Source organism: Anser cygnoides, chromosome 3, assembly GCF_040182565.1.
Source record: "Anser cygnoides isolate HZ-2024a breed goose chromosome 3, Taihu_goose_T2T_genome, whole genome shotgun sequence".
In the NCBI taxonomy this organism is placed as follows: Eukaryota; Metazoa; Chordata; class Aves; order Anseriformes; family Anatidae; genus Anser; species Anser cygnoides.
This window is the reverse complement of record NC_089875.1, coordinates 94,089,831-94,108,198: the sequence shown is the minus strand read 5'-3', so window position 1 is coordinate 94,108,198 and position 18,368 is coordinate 94,089,831. Positions and strand designations below refer to the sequence as shown.

The 18,368-nt window shown below is 35.7% G+C and overlaps 1 protein-coding gene across 3 annotated transcripts in view; it reads right to left on the bottom strand.

The window, feature by feature from the left end:
• EYS (eyes shut homolog) overlaps nucleotides 1-18,368 on the bottom strand; it is a 953,299-nt gene that overhangs the window by 683,046 nt on the left and 251,885 nt on the right. The window lies entirely within an intron of this gene.

Genomic DNA, 18,368 nt, shown 5'->3' with positions numbered 1-18,368 from the left:
TCTTTACAGAAAAGCATTCTGCATTCAGCCATGCATGAATATAATGAGAATGTATTAAGACCATGGGGGGCTCTATATTGATTGAAACCACAGCCATGTAGAAATTTGACTGCTAGTTAAAAAAAAAAAAAAAAAGTTGATTTTATTGTCTAATGCCAGCTGAACAACTCATTATCTTATAATGACAGATCTTCACCCTCCCTTAACCAGTCTTCTGGATACAGAACATTAAAAAAATGCCTAATGACAGTGGAAAGATAGATCTCTAATGCTTGAGTGTCAATGAAGGAAGACAAAAATTGTGTGACTACCGTAACCACTACACTATTAATGAAGATTATATGTTACTATAAGAATACCCTTAAAGAAAGCAAAGCCTACCATTTTATTTTGTGTACAATCCCATGTGGTAGACACCTTACCAGAATACATGATAACTTACACATGAGAACTCTGTAGATCCATACTGGGCTTTGTTCAGCATCTATTTCTTGCTTCTCAGATCCTGACAAGGATGTATTTGTGAATTTGGTGAGAAGCAAAAGTTGGGGAATTATTAAGTGCGACATCCATTCATTTCAGAGCATAAATAGTGGATGACATGAGTACCTTCTTACCATAAACATCTTGCTATTTTTTCCTACTGATTTGAGCTTTTGTTGGTAGGATAGAAAAATATTGGAGTAGCTTTATGCAGCAGCAGAGATCTTAATTTTTACGAGTGAAGGTCTGATTTTGTCCCAGAGTGCTATTAGAACAACCCAGTATCTCATTTTTAAAGTATCTGCTCATTACGCCTAATGAATATTTGTTTAGTAAAGGGGCTGAGGCATCAACAGTTTTGTACTCTACAGGCTGGAAGCCATTTGTTTTTTAAGAAGAGCTTGCTTGTAAACAGAAGAATGTACAGATGTATAGGCATGGATACTATCAATGTGCACTTCATGTGATGTGCATTAATATAAAGATGGACTTATATTTCCTTTTTGGCCCTTGCTCCCCACTGTTACAAAGTCCACTGAACTTGTGATGTTTATTTCTAGCATGAAGAGTAGAAGAAAGTGGAAAGAAGGAAGAGGAAGACAGAAGAAGGCCTACATTGGAGAAAACACATCATCTACTCAATGTATACAATATGTGACTTACTTTGTATGGTATTCCAGATGGAAAAAAAGATAATTCCTTTGCCTTCCTGTTAAAATTCTGTCTAGAGGTAAACCATAAAGGAACTTGGGAGTCTATATTGCAGAATGAAATTAAAGGCACTGGCAAATAAATGACCCATTCTTATATTATTAATACATGTTAAATAACTCCATAAATGGAAAGCGCAAGCTGCATCCTCTGTCTGGTCTTCTGGGCTATCTTTGGTCATAATGCATACTTTTGTTTAGAATACCTTCTTTTTATGTGCAAGCAAGGCTTGGATGTAATTTAAAGTCCAGCAGCTAAAAGGTGATTTGATTTTAAATCAACTTTAAATTTTCAAGAATTTAACTTGCAACTATTTCTGTCTCCTAAAAGACAGGTCCTGCATAAATGTCCCTTTGAAACACACAACAGAAATTCCTTCTCTCACAGAAGCCTAAATTTTTTAAGATTAGCTTTCATTCCAATTACATATGATACATTTTTTTTAACTTAAGAACATTTCTAGAAAAAATATTTTAATCAAATAATTTTAAAACTATCAAAATTCTTAACCACACAACTGAATATACAGAATTTTTAATTCGTGTACTATTAACACACTAAAAAGAGTGGAATTGAAAAGGGATATAGTTGTGATTCCCTCCTCTATGGATTGTTTTCCTCTATATAGTTATGAACTTATTATAGCTAATCGTAATAATTTATTATCACTCTTTAAGTTTTATGAATGGAAGAAGCATGTGCTTCCTGGATCTCATTTACCACTGTCAAGTTGAAAAAGCATGTGAGATTATAATAGATTCATCAGAGACTTCCTATTATGCGAATAAAACCCCAGCAAATTAATATTGGGGGGATGAATTCATGAATATTTACATTTTCTTTGAAATTGATTACGAAAAAAATAGTCATTTGTGTGAAATTTATCAAAGCAGACAGGTGGAAAAAGATGATAAAGCACATTTTTATGAGTATGGGAATGCATTTCAATGTAACTTATATTACAAGATACCACTTTCTTATTCTGACTAGAAGACCAAACTTTCATTTCAGAATATTCTGATAAACCAGCAACAGTAAATGTCATGCTGAAATACAAAGTCAATGGAAACTGTAAAAGAAATGTTGAAGCAGCCAGTATGCAGTTATTCTGACATACAGCAAAATAAATAAGTTTTGATTGTTGTGAGGCACAACTCAGTTAATGTATATCAGATGCAAAATAGCACTTCTGTGAAGTACATAAGTGGCAGCACTGTGTGGAAAAAATGCCGTAAGGTACATATAACAAGTTTTTTAAAAGTTTGTTTATCTCAGAAATGAAGTCTGAACTACTGTATTTGATGGCAAATAAATAAAAGAGAACTTAATGAAGTATGATAATCAATTGCTACCAATAATTTGGTAAACTATAGAAGTATGCAATTAATGAACAGGTAGTTAACATATTAAACACATGCTAAGAACATATAGTTCATGTTTAGAAAGAACTACACAGGAATTCAAATTAACTTACAGTGTTTGGATTGCAAAATGAATAAAAGCTGCTTAGTGAAATCCGGAATGCATTAACTGGTAATGTTAAGTGAAACTGGTCATGTCCCAGAGACCTGACAATTCCAGGGTTGAGTCTATGCATCAGTGGAGCAACTGGATAGGATTTGGTCAGGATGTGTAGCTATTGCTGTGGCAAAGATAATTGTCTTTTCCAAATAATGTTACATACCAGGCTTTTTCTTAGGAGGCCAAAATCAGCACACATATTATCCCTTTGTCACGTATAAATTATTATAATGTAATTCACATCCATTTACATTCTCCTCTTCAAATGACTCCTCGTGACCCAGTCAAATATTATATATATATGAAAAGAGCATGAATATTAGTAAAAAAAAAAAAAAAGGCAGAAAAAAATTAAACAAGGTTTAGAAGGATCATATTTACACGTCTACTTATGGATTTGTAGCACAAAAGAGGTATAAAGATGTCTATCTTTTCTTCTTGAGGTTTATTTCTGTGAAAGAAGTAGAGAGGCAGAGAGAGAAACTGGTAAAAATCGGTCATGATTGAATACGAATAAGAAGAAGGTTGCAAGCCATGGAAGTGACTGAGTTTCCAGAACAACTTTCCACAAATCACAGGAAAAAAAATACTACTTTTAAATGGAACTTCATCAGTTTGTGAAAAGTATTATAAAAAGTGCTCATCTGCAATAGCAGAGAACTAGGCTCAGGCCCAGAAGACACCTCCTAATACTATATTACTCCATAGGAACTTGTTTTTATGGAGTGTTTAAGACAGTTGGTTACTGTGTAGCTAGTCAAATTGCCCATGGAATGAGAAGATATCTGCAAATTTTGGCAATCAACGACACTCTTACTTTCAAATTAATTCTTGTTAACCTGATAAATCTGTAAAAAAGTATACACTTTGACTTTTCCCTGCTAAGTTTCCAGTAGAAAATACTGTTAAAAGGATCCCCAACAATTTCCCAACTTCTCTTCCTTTCCCTCCCCCCCTCCCTCCTCCCCTCTCCTCCCCTCTCCTCTCCCCTCCTCTCCTCTCCTCTCCTCCTTTCCTTTCCTTTCCTTTCCTTCCCTTTCCTTTCCTTCCCCTCCCTTCCCTTTCCTTCCCTTTCCTTTCCTTTCCTTTCCTTTCCTTTCCTTTCCTTTCCTTTCCTTTCCTTTCCTTTCCTTTCCTTTCCTTTCCTTTCCTTTCCTTTCCTTTCCTTTCCTTTCCTTTCCTTTCCTTTCCTTTCCTTTCCTTTCCTTTCCTTTCCTTTCCTTTCCTTTCCTTTCCTTTCCTTTCCTTTCCTTTCCTTTCCTTTCCTTTCCTTTCCTTTCCTTTCCTTTCCTTTCCTTTCCTTTCCTTTCCTTTCCTTTCCTTTCCTTTCCTTTCCTTTCCTTTCCTTTCCTTCCTTCCCTTCCCTTCCCTTCCTTCCCTTCCCTTCCTTCCTTCCCTTCCTTCCTTCCCTTCCCTTCCTTCCCTTCCCTTCCCTTCCTTCCCTTCCTTCCTTCCCTTCCCTTCCTTCCTTCCTTCCCTTCCCTTCCTTCCTTCCCTTCCTTCCTTCCTTCCTTCCTTTCCTTTCCCTTCCTTCCTTCCCTTCCCTTCCCTTCCTTCCCTTTCCTTCCTTCCTTTCCTTCCCTTTCCTTCCTTCCCTTCCCTTCCCTTCCCTTCCCTTCCTTCCTTTCCTTCCTTCCTTCCTTCCTTCCCTTCCTTCCTTCCCTTCCTTCCTTCCTTCCTTCCCTTCCTTTCCTTCCCTTCCTTCCCTTCCCTTCCCTTCCCTTCCTTCCCTTCCTTCCTTCCTTCCTTCCCTTCCTTCCTTCCCTTCCTTCCCTTCCCTTCCTTCCTTCCTTTCCTTCCCTTCCTTCCCTTCCCTTCCTTCCTTCCTTCCCTTCCCTTCCCTTCCCTTCCTTCCCTTCCCTTCCTTCCTTCCCTTCCTTTCCTTCCCTTCCCTTCCTTCCTTCCTTCCCTTCCCTTCCCTTCCCTTCCTTCCCTTCCCTTCCCTTCCCTTCCTTCCCTTCCTTCCCTTCCTTCCTTCCCTTCCTTCCCTTCCCTTCCTTCCCTTCCCTTCCCTTCCTTTCCTTCCTTCCTTCCTTCCCTTCCCTTCCTTCCTTTCCTTCCCTTCCTTCCTTTCTTTCTTTTCTTTTCTTTTCTTTTCTTTTCTTTTCTTTTCTTTTCTTTTCTTTTCTTTTCTTTTCTTTTCTTTTCTTTTCTTTTCTTTTCTTTTCTTTTCTTTTCTTTTCTTTTCTTTTCTTTTCTTTTCTTTTCTTCTTCTTTTCTTTTCTTTTCTTTTCTTCTCATGATCTCTTCTGCCTGGGTTGTTTTTCCAACTCCTGTTTATTTCACAGACTGAAGTGCCTGACAGGAGAGTCTAACCCATTATTTTTAAGTAAGTGTTGTTCAAGTTTGACCTTAGCTGAATTAACATCACCAGTTCAGCACATGAGGTTTGAAGAGCAATGTCTTGTCACTTCACAGCTACCGTCTGACCCTCAGCCAATAATGTCAATACACTTAGCCTAAGTATATTTGAATTTTTAAACAAAATTAGCATGCATGCATTTGGACAGATAAGGTGCATTTGTAATGTGATTTAAAATGGCTGAGTTATAAGGTTCTTGAAAATGAAGGTTAATAAAGAAACCATGGAAAGACACTTGAATACAGCAATAGTACATAATGGCTTCTTGATATATAAAAGAAAACTCATATTCTCTTTTAAAGTTTAATGATTTTTCATTACTCTTTTGCAGTATCCCTGGACTACAGCCACATACCCTATGAAGTGCAGTCTAATAGAGGCTTCATCCTATCACTATTTGTCATCATTTAGAAGGTGCCTCAGGAAAGTAGACATTAAAATACCTTCAATTCCTCTCACTGGTTCAAACCTTTACAGAAGTTCAATTGTACAGAAATTGTAATTCAAACAATATATATCTGCAATATTACAGTATGCAAGTGCTTTACTTCAGTAGGCAGCAAATCCAAATGACTCATACTTACTTACACAAAGGTTTTACTTCAAAGATAAAATGACAAGGAGTGTTCTTTTATTCTCTTAGCTCCCTTTCAAGGAGCTTAAAAAAGAAAAAAATCCCCTTAAAATAATGGTATCTTTAAATGCAACAGCAGAAAACTACTAACAAGAACATGTTCCCTGAAGAGATATCAGTACAGGTAAATGAATCATGTTTCAGATAGAAAATAACTGTTTGTTAGCTCTGTCTGAGAATCTGCACAAAACCACTGAGTTTTGCACTAATTGCAAGAAACAGATCCATTGTGGAAATAGTGTCAGAATAAGTTCAGAAAGCTTCACAAAAGACACTGAATTAATCTAATTCATATTTTAAATAATTCATGAGAGGCTGTATTTAATATATGTATATGTTTTTTGTAGGATCATGCAAATAAATAAATCATGTATTTTCTTCCGAACTGGTCTAGAGGGCAGCAGGGAGATGGAACAGCAGTTTTGTTGAACAATAGAGTAATATGGGTGGAAAGGACCTTGAGGGGTCATCTACTTCAACCTCCAAGCCAAAGCACATCTGCCTTTAAAGGAGATGAGTTGTTTTTCAGGACTGTTTCCAGTTGCATTCTGAAATTCTCAAAGGATGGAGTCTCTACAACCCCTGTGGAAGCTCTGCTACAACTTTTGACCACCATCCCTTGTTCTTTTGTTGTATATGCCAGAGAAAATTCTTCTCCATCTTCTCCATTAGCTCTCATTATATAGTGCTATATGAGCCTCCTTTGCTTGCTTTCTCTTCCCCAGGCTAAATAAACAAAGCCTCTAGGTCTCTCCTCCTAAATTATGTATCACAGCACTACTGACAGAAAGAAGAATCAACTCTTCCCATTCTGACAATGCTTTGATTATAGTTCAGATTAGTAGTGTTCATAAACAAGTGACTTTAAAGAGAGATGACTTGGCAAATAGCTATTTTTCTGCAAGAGAAAATGTAAGTGCTTTTTAATAGAAAGATAGAAATAAGACTCCACACTCATTTGAGAAACACCATTTTAACTGCTACTGGAATTCCATTATATAGTAATGATGAACACCATGAAGTAAACCAAAGTATGTTATTTGCACATTCCTATCGGCAAGATTTCACTCCTACAATTTCTTCTTAAATTGCTCAAAAAATAAAATAAAATAAAAAATATAGACTGGATGTAACTCTCACTGGTTTGCTAAATTTTTTTGAGATTTTCTGTATGTTATCAAACTGAAACAACCTTTTCAATTCAAATTTTCTTTATAGGATAGTTTAAAATCATACACATAGGCATGCGTATAAATTCTTTTTTATCTTCCCGTACTCCGAGATGTTAAATGAATGACAGAATCCCAGAATCCCAGAGTGGTTGAGGGTGAAAAGGACCTTTGGAGATCATCTAGTCCAACTGCCCTGCTCAAGCAGGGTCACCTAGAGCACACTACCCAGGATTGTGTCCAGACAGCTTTTGAATATCTCTAGGGAAAGGAAGGGTACTTACAGCTCAAAGAATGGTTTCATTTCTAAAAAGCTGTAGGAGACAGTTCAGTGAGATAAAGGGAGATCTGCTTGTGGGCATTTCATTTCCTGAGAGGAACATATTCAGTAGTTTTTGGGTGTGATGAAATGAATCATTCACTAAAAGTAACTCTTTTGTCCCTATTTGCTATGCAGCTATGCCTATATGGCATATGACTGTTTCAAAAATAATTCAAGATGAATGAAATTAATACCATCTCTGCTTAAGGAATTCATATTCGAAACATACAAGATTGCTGTAAAGGACTCTTCAGGTACTTCCAGTTTCTGAAATCTAAACAAACCTTATCTATTGTTCTAAAATGTCTGGTGTTCTTGGAATGTTGGTCAGCCAAAATCTCTCTTTTTTTCTTCAGTTAATCTGGAACACAAACAGTTCCTTTTCCAGTACATTGTAAGATAAAAACAGTGCCATGGAGTTTGATATTCCCAGTTGCTTAAACACATTATTTCCCAGAATCTGATCAAAAAGTTAGCATATTGACTCTTAATGGGAAAAGAATGAATTCCTATTTTATATCATGAATGAAAGAGTACACAGTTCATGCATACATTCAAGGTAGTACACTGATATTAACATTGACATAGTCAAGTACTTGATCACCATTTTTTTCCACAACGTAGTACTTGAAAGATCATAGAATCATAGAATGGTTTGGGTTGGAAAGGACCTTAAAGAACATCTAACTCCAACCCCCCTGCCATAGGCAGTGAAGCCACCCACTAGATCAGGTTCGCCAAGGCCCCATCCAGCCTGGCCTTGAACATCTCCATGGACGGGGCATCCACAACTTCTCTGGGCAACCTGTTCAAGTGCCTCACTACCCTTACAGTGAAGAATTTCCTCCTAATGTCTAATCTAAATCTATCCTCTTTTAGTTTAAGAGCATTGCCCCTTGTCCTATCATTATCTACCAAAGTAAAGAGTCCTTCTCCATCTTTTTTATAAGACCCCTTTAATTATTGAAAGGCCATAATGAGGTCTCCCTGGAACCTTCTCTTCTCCAGACTGGACATCCTCAGTTCTCTCAGCTTTCCTTCATAGGAGAGGTGTTCCAGCCCTTTGATCATCTTTGTAGCCCTCCTCTGGACTCGCTCTATCAGGTCCACATCTTTCTCGTGCTGAGGGCCCCAAACCTGGATGCGGTATTCCAGGTGGGGCCTCATGAGGGCAGAGTAGAGGGGGGCAATCACCTCCTTTGACCTGCTGGTCACACCTCTTTTGATGCAACAAAGAACATGGCTGGGTATCTTCTTCCAACTCAAAACAAAACAAAAAACTATTGTCAAGTTGCTTAAGAATTCAGTTTGTAGCAAACAGTTCTAGTAATGTGTCCTACCTCTGAATTGCCTTGGGATAATTCAACATCAATAAAATTATGACCAAGAATACCAACGTTGATAAATTTATGCATACTATTTTATTTGTCTTGGCAAGATTAAGAAACCCATATGCAGTGATATTACCATAACAGCCTACACAGATGTTGATAATGCAGAAGATTCAGTGCATTGGTTTGTATTGTTCCTTGCCTATTGCATTTTTTTGGTATTGTTATACAATACATATAATATTATAATACTCCCAAGACTGGAGCATATGGAAAAAATGAATAAGACAGGACATTGGTTTTGGTGTTTTCTTTAGCTGATTTTCTATTTCCATATGAAGACAGCAAAGGCCCTTCTCCTGGTCAGAGCAGGTAGCTCTGGAGCTGAGGTGCTGGAATGAGAGAGGCCATGTAGAAAGCATTGGGAAGACATAATGTCCTGGCTATCCCTGAGCAGTTAATTTTCACAGAGGATTCCTGGCAAATGTGTGATGGTTTTCTACTGGGAGAGAGCACTTGGGGCAGAAGTCATGATATAAATAATGAAAATAGATGTAATATGTCTGGTAAACTACTATAAAAGCCCATCTTGTACATGGAACAATACTCACCTTACCCGTGTTTTGTTTTTTTTTAATCATTTTTTCAGAACTATAGCATTCCCTTCTGTTTTCCTTTTATTTTTAATTTATTTTTTAAATCAACTTTAGCATAACTTTTGCACCTACTTTGCTTTCCCTTTTCAGCTGAGGTGTTATTTCAGGTACATCCTTTCTTAGCCCTTTGGAAGAAGATGGATGGAGTACAAGGAAGAGGGAGGAATGCCCCTGTCTTTACATTAACAAAACTTACTGGAACCCATCTGTTTCTTTTAATAGAGAAGAAATTTCCCAATTAAGGCAATGGCAAATATTCATACTCTACTATCTTATTTATTGGATATATTTCTTCACTCTTACTAGTATGAAATATACATATTGAAATACTTTACAAGATGTATGATCAGATTACACAACAATTATTAGGACATGACTTGATGTAGAATGCATCGAATTACTTATTCACATGAATTATTTACATCGATGATCTTTTATTCTTACTACTTCCTCTCCGTCCTTTATTTGTAGTATCTAATTATTGAATTTGTCCTTAACATGCTCACTATTGAAAAAAAAATAAAATCAATTTTCAAATATAGCCTATATTGGCTATAACAATATAACAAGAAATAACATTCTGCCTTTAGATTTTTTTTCTCAGTGCTTGGTTGAGTGAAATGTTTTCTGTTTTGCTTTAGATAAATGAATGTTTTAGTTAATAGCTTAAATTTCAATAACTGACTTCTAAAATACCTTTTCAACCTTTTTTTTTTTCTTGTGCAAAAAAAGAGAGATCTCTTTCAAACAGAGAATGAAACTGAACAGCTGGGATGAGAGGTTCATTATCCCCATTATGAGATGAAATTTTATATTTTCAACTCAGGTTTATTCTGACAGACTTTAAATATGGTACAGTGTGATAAAAGCACAGAATTGTTATTTTTAGGTCATGCATAATGTTCAGCCAAAATATAAATTTTAGAGATGTATATAATCAAGATGACAGTGCTATCAGACTACCCAATCATTGTAATTATCTTTTTTTTATTAAAAAAAATAGATCTTTATCACACTTCAAAGATCAAGAAAGTACCTTCCTACTGCCTATATACAAGTATCCCTGCATCAAGAAGATGTTTTTAGAGGAAAATTAGCTGGAGACTAGATTAATTGATTTTGTATGGTAAACTTAGGTAAATTAATAAAAGTATTTTATATTTAGACATCAGTGAGACAGTAACCCAGCTTATGTATTCTAAAATATGTAATAATGATAATTGTTTGATCAGAGCAACAAGCAATATATTGTCATTAGATTTGGTAATCAGCTCTGCTGAAAATTCACAAGTGAACATTTCTTGTATTTATATATAATATTTATGTATAATATTCTGTGACTCTATAATAACTATAGCTTTTTTTTACAATTACTGCAGTACACTGGGAAAAGGAATTTAATGTATAGGTATTAAACGTATACAAGTTTCTCTGAAGTAACATCATCATTTTGTTAATGCTTTCATGAAAATTGAGTCCCAAGTAAATAAAAGTGTAACAAGTAGGAAACACTGTAGGAAATACTAGGAATTTGCCACTGCAGATACTGTAAGGCCTATTGCAAGAAATGTCTCTTTTTCCCTATTTTTATACAGTAATTTGTTTTGTATTATATCTTGTATAACGAACTGTACCCAAGGATGTATTTTAGAACATATAGTGGATATAGTGGTATCTGCATATGTTGATATACTCAGAGAAAATGTTTTTTAAGAAGTAACACAGAAGAAACTGTGCATACCCATTTCAGTCCATGGCTACATGAGCTGTGACTTCTCAAAGAACATTCAGAAAATACTCAGGCTGTAGGACTGGTTATGAATAATGGATGGCACTGTAGCTGGAAACAAAGGCTTTCAAATTCAAAAGGAAAATTGAGGGTCAAATTCAAAAGGAAAACTGGCATTCCATCCATTCTGAACAACTATATTTGAAAAAAAACTTATTCAAACCCATCCATGAAATATTGCCAAACAACCACCTGCTCCACGAAACAAGTCATGAAAAGAGTTTTTGTAAATACTCATTTTGATTAAAGTTAAACAAGTTGCCAGTATTGTGAAATTGCAGCATTCCCTTGAGTCTATTCTGTTTCTATTCTGACATGACAAAAACTTGCTACTAATTTCAGAAACAATAAATTTTGTAATGTCATATCAGACACATCAAGTCAGATGGAAGACACAAAGTCAGCATGACTTAACAAATTTGAAAAGATACAGGGTGTCACAGATGTCAGAATTGACGTGCTGTATTACATTCCTTTCAGATCAGATAACAGCTACCAAAGCTGACGGGGAATATTACAAGGAGATCCATTTGAGGATCTCCTCACTCTATTAGTTGTGAAAGTCCTTATGTATATTTCTCCTCTAGTTTCTGAGGAGAAATAGTGTATTGTTTTCCCTGCTATAGTACCTTTTCCAGGTGAAATGAAAGTATTTCTGGTGTTAGCATGCTTCAGCTATGCTGGTGACTGCACCCATTCTCTGATTCAGCTGTCTCTGCTGTCTATAGAACTTACTTCACATCACTTCAGTCAGGTCCACACACTTGGAGTTCTTTATTTTTCCTAGTCTTCTTTTCTCAATTTTTCTACACTGTTTATCCAGACAAGTGCTCACCACTCTAGGGTAAATAGTTCCCATTTACTTCTGACATTTTGTCAGGGCTAGCATTTAAATTTTAACTTTCAATCATTTTATCAAAACAGCTGGAATTGTTGACACACTTGACTTTAGCTCCCAAGACACAGACATGAGACTCAGAAGATGCAATATATCTCTCCTGAAACATGAAGACCATGATTTATCAGGGAAATATGAACAGAAATGGTAGCTTATGAAATAAAGAAAAATAAGCAACATCATAACATTGCTTTTATGTTTGTTCTAGTTTTGGCTAAAAGGCATTTTTCTTTCCAAACCAAGTTTTTCTATTTTATTTTATTTTTTCCCCAGGGAAAGAAATATACAGAATTGAATGCAGTTTGACACTTAAGGAAACAATTTAGTATTCTGATATTTTTCCAGTGCTTCCAAAGCTAGTAGTTCATAAAGTATGTTCCTTTTCAAAGCCGTGCTCACCTTGGAAATATGTGATTCATTGTAGACAACTAGCAAATTCCATATCATTTTGACAGAATCAAGATTTTACCTTGGATTTCTGAAGTCTTTTAGATTTAATGTCACTTTTGTAGCTACACCCAGTTGTTGAATACTGTTATTCTATTTTTTCCTGTGAAAATACATACTGCAATAAAACCTGTAACCTATGATGCAAGAAAAAAATATCTCTTAGGAGCACGGCTGTGTTACTTGGCCTAGCTCTAGTAGTGCTAGCGTTGGTGTCACTTTTGGGGAACAGGAAAGGAGGGAAGCACGTATTTCAGAACAATGTTCATCTACATTATTTCCTATTGCCTATTCTTTTGGAGGAATACTTTGAGAAAAACAGGACTTAAAATATGTTCCAGGTGTCTAAGAGCATAGAGATGAAAAGGTGGTAAGATCTTTCTGACTATTGTCATACTGATTTGTAAATCACCTAAGCCACGTGGTATTTTAGATGTAAAGAATAAAAAGCTAAATACCAGTTTCAACATGACATCAGGTACTTCCTCAAGAAACCTAATTAACTCATTCATAATATTCCTCCCATTGCTTTTAGAATTGTTCTGCTGGAGGCATCTTACATACATTTCACTCTGTAATCAAGTGTGGTTGATAATGACTGGTCTTTGGATGATTTGAAATATATTAATTCTTCCATAGAAAAAGAACAATTTGAAGACATTTAGTATAACTAATGATTTCCATGGATTTCACTGTGTAGAATAAATAATTAGATTCATCACATACACAGCTAACATCTGTGATTATCTGATCAATACTGTTTCATAAACGACAGCAAAATTGTAGACATCAGCTCTTTTTGTTGATATTCCTTCATATGTCCAGAAAACCAACTGCCTTTATAAAAGCCAACAAGATATCAAGTCCATTCAACTTAATACATGTCTATGTATCGTAGCCTATTCTTTGTATTAGGAATAAATCTTCCTGAAATATAAGATTGTTCCTTTTTTTTTTTTTTTAATGTAAATTCTAATGAAGCTCTTTATGAAATGTCAAGTCTCATTATTTCTTGAAAGTCTTGTCTGTTAAATTTCTCCTTTCAAAGCAAGACGTTATATGCTAGAATGTATACTGACGTTTGTTCTTTCTAACTTGTCAAAAAGTTAATCATTTTCTATGTTATAAATTGACTAGCTAAATAAAATTTGAAAAAATATGAGCTTAAGCATTTAAAGAATATATTATTTTTAGCCTTATTTCTTTCTAAAATAAACTTCATGTGACTACATTTTTTATAAAGTAAATCTTATGTATTTCATTTGTGTGTGTGTGTACAAGAAAAAAGCCAAGCAATCCTAACATTAAATTCACTCACCAATTTAAAATTTCAAAAAGGCATAAACATAGAAGTACTATTTCTATATATTCCGTGAAAATGAAAGTTGAGTTTTGGTGTTCTGATGACTAAAAATCTTTACTATTATCTCTCCTCTTCTAACACATCATAGAATTCATAAGGAATTCCAGCCCTGAGAGAAAAACATCTAAAAATTAAGACTTCATTAGGTGGTGGCTGTAATCATTCTTGATTTCAGTAAGGCCTTTGATATTATTACTCACAGCATCCTGCTGGACAGCAAACTCAACATGAGCCAGCAGTGTGCTCTGGCAGCCAAGAAAGTTAACTGACTGATTCTCCCACTATATTTAGCAGTACTGCAGCCTCCCCTTGAACGTTGTGTGCAGTTCTGGGATTCACGATATAGAAAGGATGTTAAGGTACTTGGAAGTGTCCAGAGGAGGGCAACAAAGCTAATAAAATGGCTGGAAGGCATGTTGTATGAGGAGAGGTTGAGGAGATTGAGTTTGTCTAGACTGGAGAAAAGGAGGTGACCCTACAAGTTTCTGAGGAAGGGAAGTGGAGAGGGAGGTGCTGGCCTCTTCCCCCTGAAGACCACTGAAGTTATTAGGCAGGACTTTTTTATCCTGTAGACACTTAAAGAACTTAGACGAATAAAGAGCTGTTCATGGTGGAGGGGTGTGCTCAGTAAACCCACGGTAAAGTCTGGCCAATGTGAAGAACCTTCACAAGTTTGAATATATTAAAATCTCATTTAGTTAAAACCTTTTTATCAGATTATACAGCCATCACCCTAGATTCTACAATTCTTCTGGAAGGAAGAAGCTCTTATTTACAAGAACTCAGAGCTATTCAATAATCACAGGCAAACATGACATTTCATTTCATGTATCTTGGAACCATAAAGAATGCTTTTCATATACATTTATATATATGTAAGAATGACAAATAAAAGGCTTGAGAAGATAATTTCTGCAGAGTAACTGAATACCTTAAGAGGAAAAAGGTAACTAGAAAGGAGTGGGTGGGCAAAGGCAAGAATTATTTGCCAATAATAACGTATATGTGAAGAATGGAAATGACTGTTGGTATGAACTATTCATTGAGCTACTGAGAACAGTCCAAAGCAGAGCTAATTTTATCTCAGAGGAGAAGACAGAAGAATATGTAACAAATCTGTTTAACTAAAATGGGTACTGATAATACCTTCATGCTTTTAGTATTCTATAGTATAGCTGCATCTTATTCTAAGTAGCAGAAACAAGGGAGAGAAAGTATGATAATGTATTGGGTTAATGGCAATTTCAGGTTGGAAATTAGGAGAAATTTCTTCTTAGAGAGTAGTCAGGCATTGTAACAGGTTGCCCAGGGAGGTGGTGGGGTCACCCTCCCTGGGGGTGTTTAAGGAAAGGTTGGACGTGGTGCTTAGGGACATGGTTTAGTGGGTGATGGTGGTGGTTGGAGGACTGTTGGATCAGATGATCTTGGAGGTGTTTTCCAACCTTAATGATTCTATGACTGTAATGCTGGTGGGCAGTTGAACCCCACACAGCTACTCATTCACTGTCCGGTGGGATGGGAGAGATAATCGGAAGGGCAAAAGTGATAAAACTCATGGCTTGAGATAAAGAGCATTTAATATATGAAGCAAAGTGGTGCAAGCAAAGCAAAACAAAATAAGGATTCATTCACTACTTCCCATCATCTGGCAGATGTTTAGTCACTTCCAGGAAGACAAGGCTTCATCACATGTAATAGTTACTTGGGAAGACAGATGCCATAATTCAAATGTTCCCTCCTTTCGCCTTCCTTCCCCCAGCTTTTATTGCTGAGCATAATGTCATATGGTATGGAACAGTTGGGTCCGTCTGTCCCAGCATGTCCCCTCCCAACTTCTTGTGCAGCTCCAGCCTACTCACTGTGGGGGCAGAGTGAGAAACAGAGAAGGTCTTGACTCTCTGTAAGTACTGTTCAGCAATAGCTAAAACGTTGGCAAGTTATCAACACTGTTTTGGTCAAAAATCCCCAAAATAACACCATAACTGGTACTATGAATTAAATTAACTCCATCTCAGACAAAACAAGTCTACATTAAAACAAATAAAATAAAATCAGTAAGTTTGGTTTTGGTGACAGAGAAATTAATTGCATTAGAAAGAAATTAAATGGACTTAAATTGAAAAAAAAAAAAAAAAGAAACTTGAATTGCACCAAAACCTCCAAAGTACAGCACCTGTTAACTGAATCTCAGTTAGAAAAGCCAAATTATTATCTTGGTATTATATACAGTCCATACCGTACACTGTGTCTCTGTTGGTTAATGTACAGACTCCCCATCCAGCTATCAGAAGCATGCATTATATTCCCTGGAAGTCCAGCCAATACAGCTGCCAGAGGCTAAGCAACAAGCTTTGAGAAGGCAAGCTGACAAGCCCTCCCAGGAAGTACTTGCAGATGCACTATTGGGATCCTGCTTGGTGAGTAGAAAGAATAACCAAACAGTCAACTTCCTATCTAACCAAATCACAGTTTGTCTAAAATCAACTGGAGGGAATAACTGTAACTAGCTGCAGTGACAGACTAGAAGTCCAAACAGATTTTCTGCATTGCTAACTGCAACAGATACATTTTTCACCCTATGATAGAATCCAACAGTAATAAATTTGCCATTCAAAGTTGGTCTGCAGTGATATGAGGCATCTTTTCCTAACCATGTTACCAATTTCAAGTTGTAGAATACTTCAAGTGGCAGGGCTGCCTTGTCATACAGAAGTATAATCACTGTAATAAAATAAGGCATAGAAATGTTGCAGTGTCATGACATATTCCCGTGAAATACAGCATGATTTGTCATCCAGGCATAAGCAAATAAATACATATTTTTCCTTTAATTTAACAAAATAGTTTAAAGAAAGATTGAAGAGAACTTTGGGCAGTGTAAGTAAATCAGCTTTACATATTCACACCAATAATTACACCTCACACCAAGATTTTAATGAAAGAAACGTTGCATAAAATTGTTTCCAGTGAGAGAGTTTCATCACCAGCTATAGAAAAGATTAAAGTCAGTGTTCTTTCTTTTTAAATATTTCCCAAGAGTAGTAGATATAGATCTTTTTCATCAACATGTGGCTTGGTTCATGAAATCAAATACATTTCCATAAGCAAGTTTGATAACTGTGATTAACAGTTATAAGTAGATGGTAATAACAGATAAATTGATATAATATGCATATTTTACAAATGAGTTTGTATTTTTTTGAATATGTTTTTATTATTGCGATGTAATGATTCTAACATACCTTGTCTTAAAAAAATGTCTATCTGCAACTGAAGAAAAATGTACTTCATAGATGGTGTACAGATTAACAGGTTTTCTAAGATGTACAGGCTATCTAAGAAAATACATAATGAAGGACAGGCAACACAAGAGGAACATTTTCTAGTTTTCAAAGCAAAAATATTTGTGGAAAAATCAGTTAACCTTGTACAGAAATCCCAACATAACCATGTAGATAATAACTGAAGTAGACTATAACTATTAGCATAACTAGGGTAAAGGTGCCTCTAGTTTGGGAGCATAATGCTGTAGGAAATCCCAGTGTGTTTTGCAGGTGCTCTTTTCTTAAGAAACAAGTATGCCAAATTAGTCACCGATAGTCTTTATGTTATTGCCAATTACATCAGCATTGTTTTACTGTTATTAAAGTGAACTGCATGAATCTGGTCTAAGTCATTCTTGGTTGTGTTTGGCCTGGGTATATGACTTTGTTGACTGCTTACTAAATCTGGATTCAACAACTGGTTAAGAATGTGGGCAGCCCAGATTAATTTGGTTGCAAGAAAACAATGTTATTAATTAGTTTTCATTTTTATGATAATATATATAAGGTATAATGTATGCAAACTGTGTGCAGTTTGCCTGAAATGTCAATGTACCTTAGCAGGCATCAGCTTTACTGTTTCAGTCCTGAGTTACTCTTTAAAAAGGACTGCCAATTATGTTGAATTCGATGAAATTGTGTGGTAGGTTTTGTAAGGTTCAATTTTATTGAACTTTTTAATGGTGCTTTATTACAACTTATTTTCATTGTCAAATAGGGATTGCAATTCCACTCTTATAGTCCTCCTGCACATAAATTCCTTCATGTTATTTCTCTGAGGATTCACATTTAGTTATAGTACACGCACAAGTTGCCACTTGTCCTTTTAAGATTTACTCAGGATCTATATAAAGTTGTGCTTTACTAAAGTAGATGAACCTTTTTGAAAGCTGAAAGGTGTGATGAGAAAAACAGAGTAGAAAACTGTGAATCAAAAATCCAATCCCCAAAATTCAGTTATAAAGACGTAAGAAGGGCAACACACTAAGACTAAGGACTATTCACTTTTACTGCAGTGTTGCTAGTCATACAGAAAATCACATCAGTTTCCTAAACCTAAGATTTCTCAGCTTAAGCTCTGTTAAAAGAGACTGGTACCTTTAATAAAATGTTCATCCTACCTGTATTCATCTTGCTTCTGCAACTACTAGGAAATTTCTAGGGAAAGCAATATTAATATATCCAATCATGTTCTGATTATTTTGTTTACAGCAATGGCAATTGGCCTTAAAAACAAAAGAAAGCAAAGAAAAAAAAAAAAGCAGAAACTACTGAACTTTCTGGATCGGATGAGTGCCTATTTTGCTACTGTAAAAACACACACATACCTAAAGCACATTGTATAATCACTCCTAATAT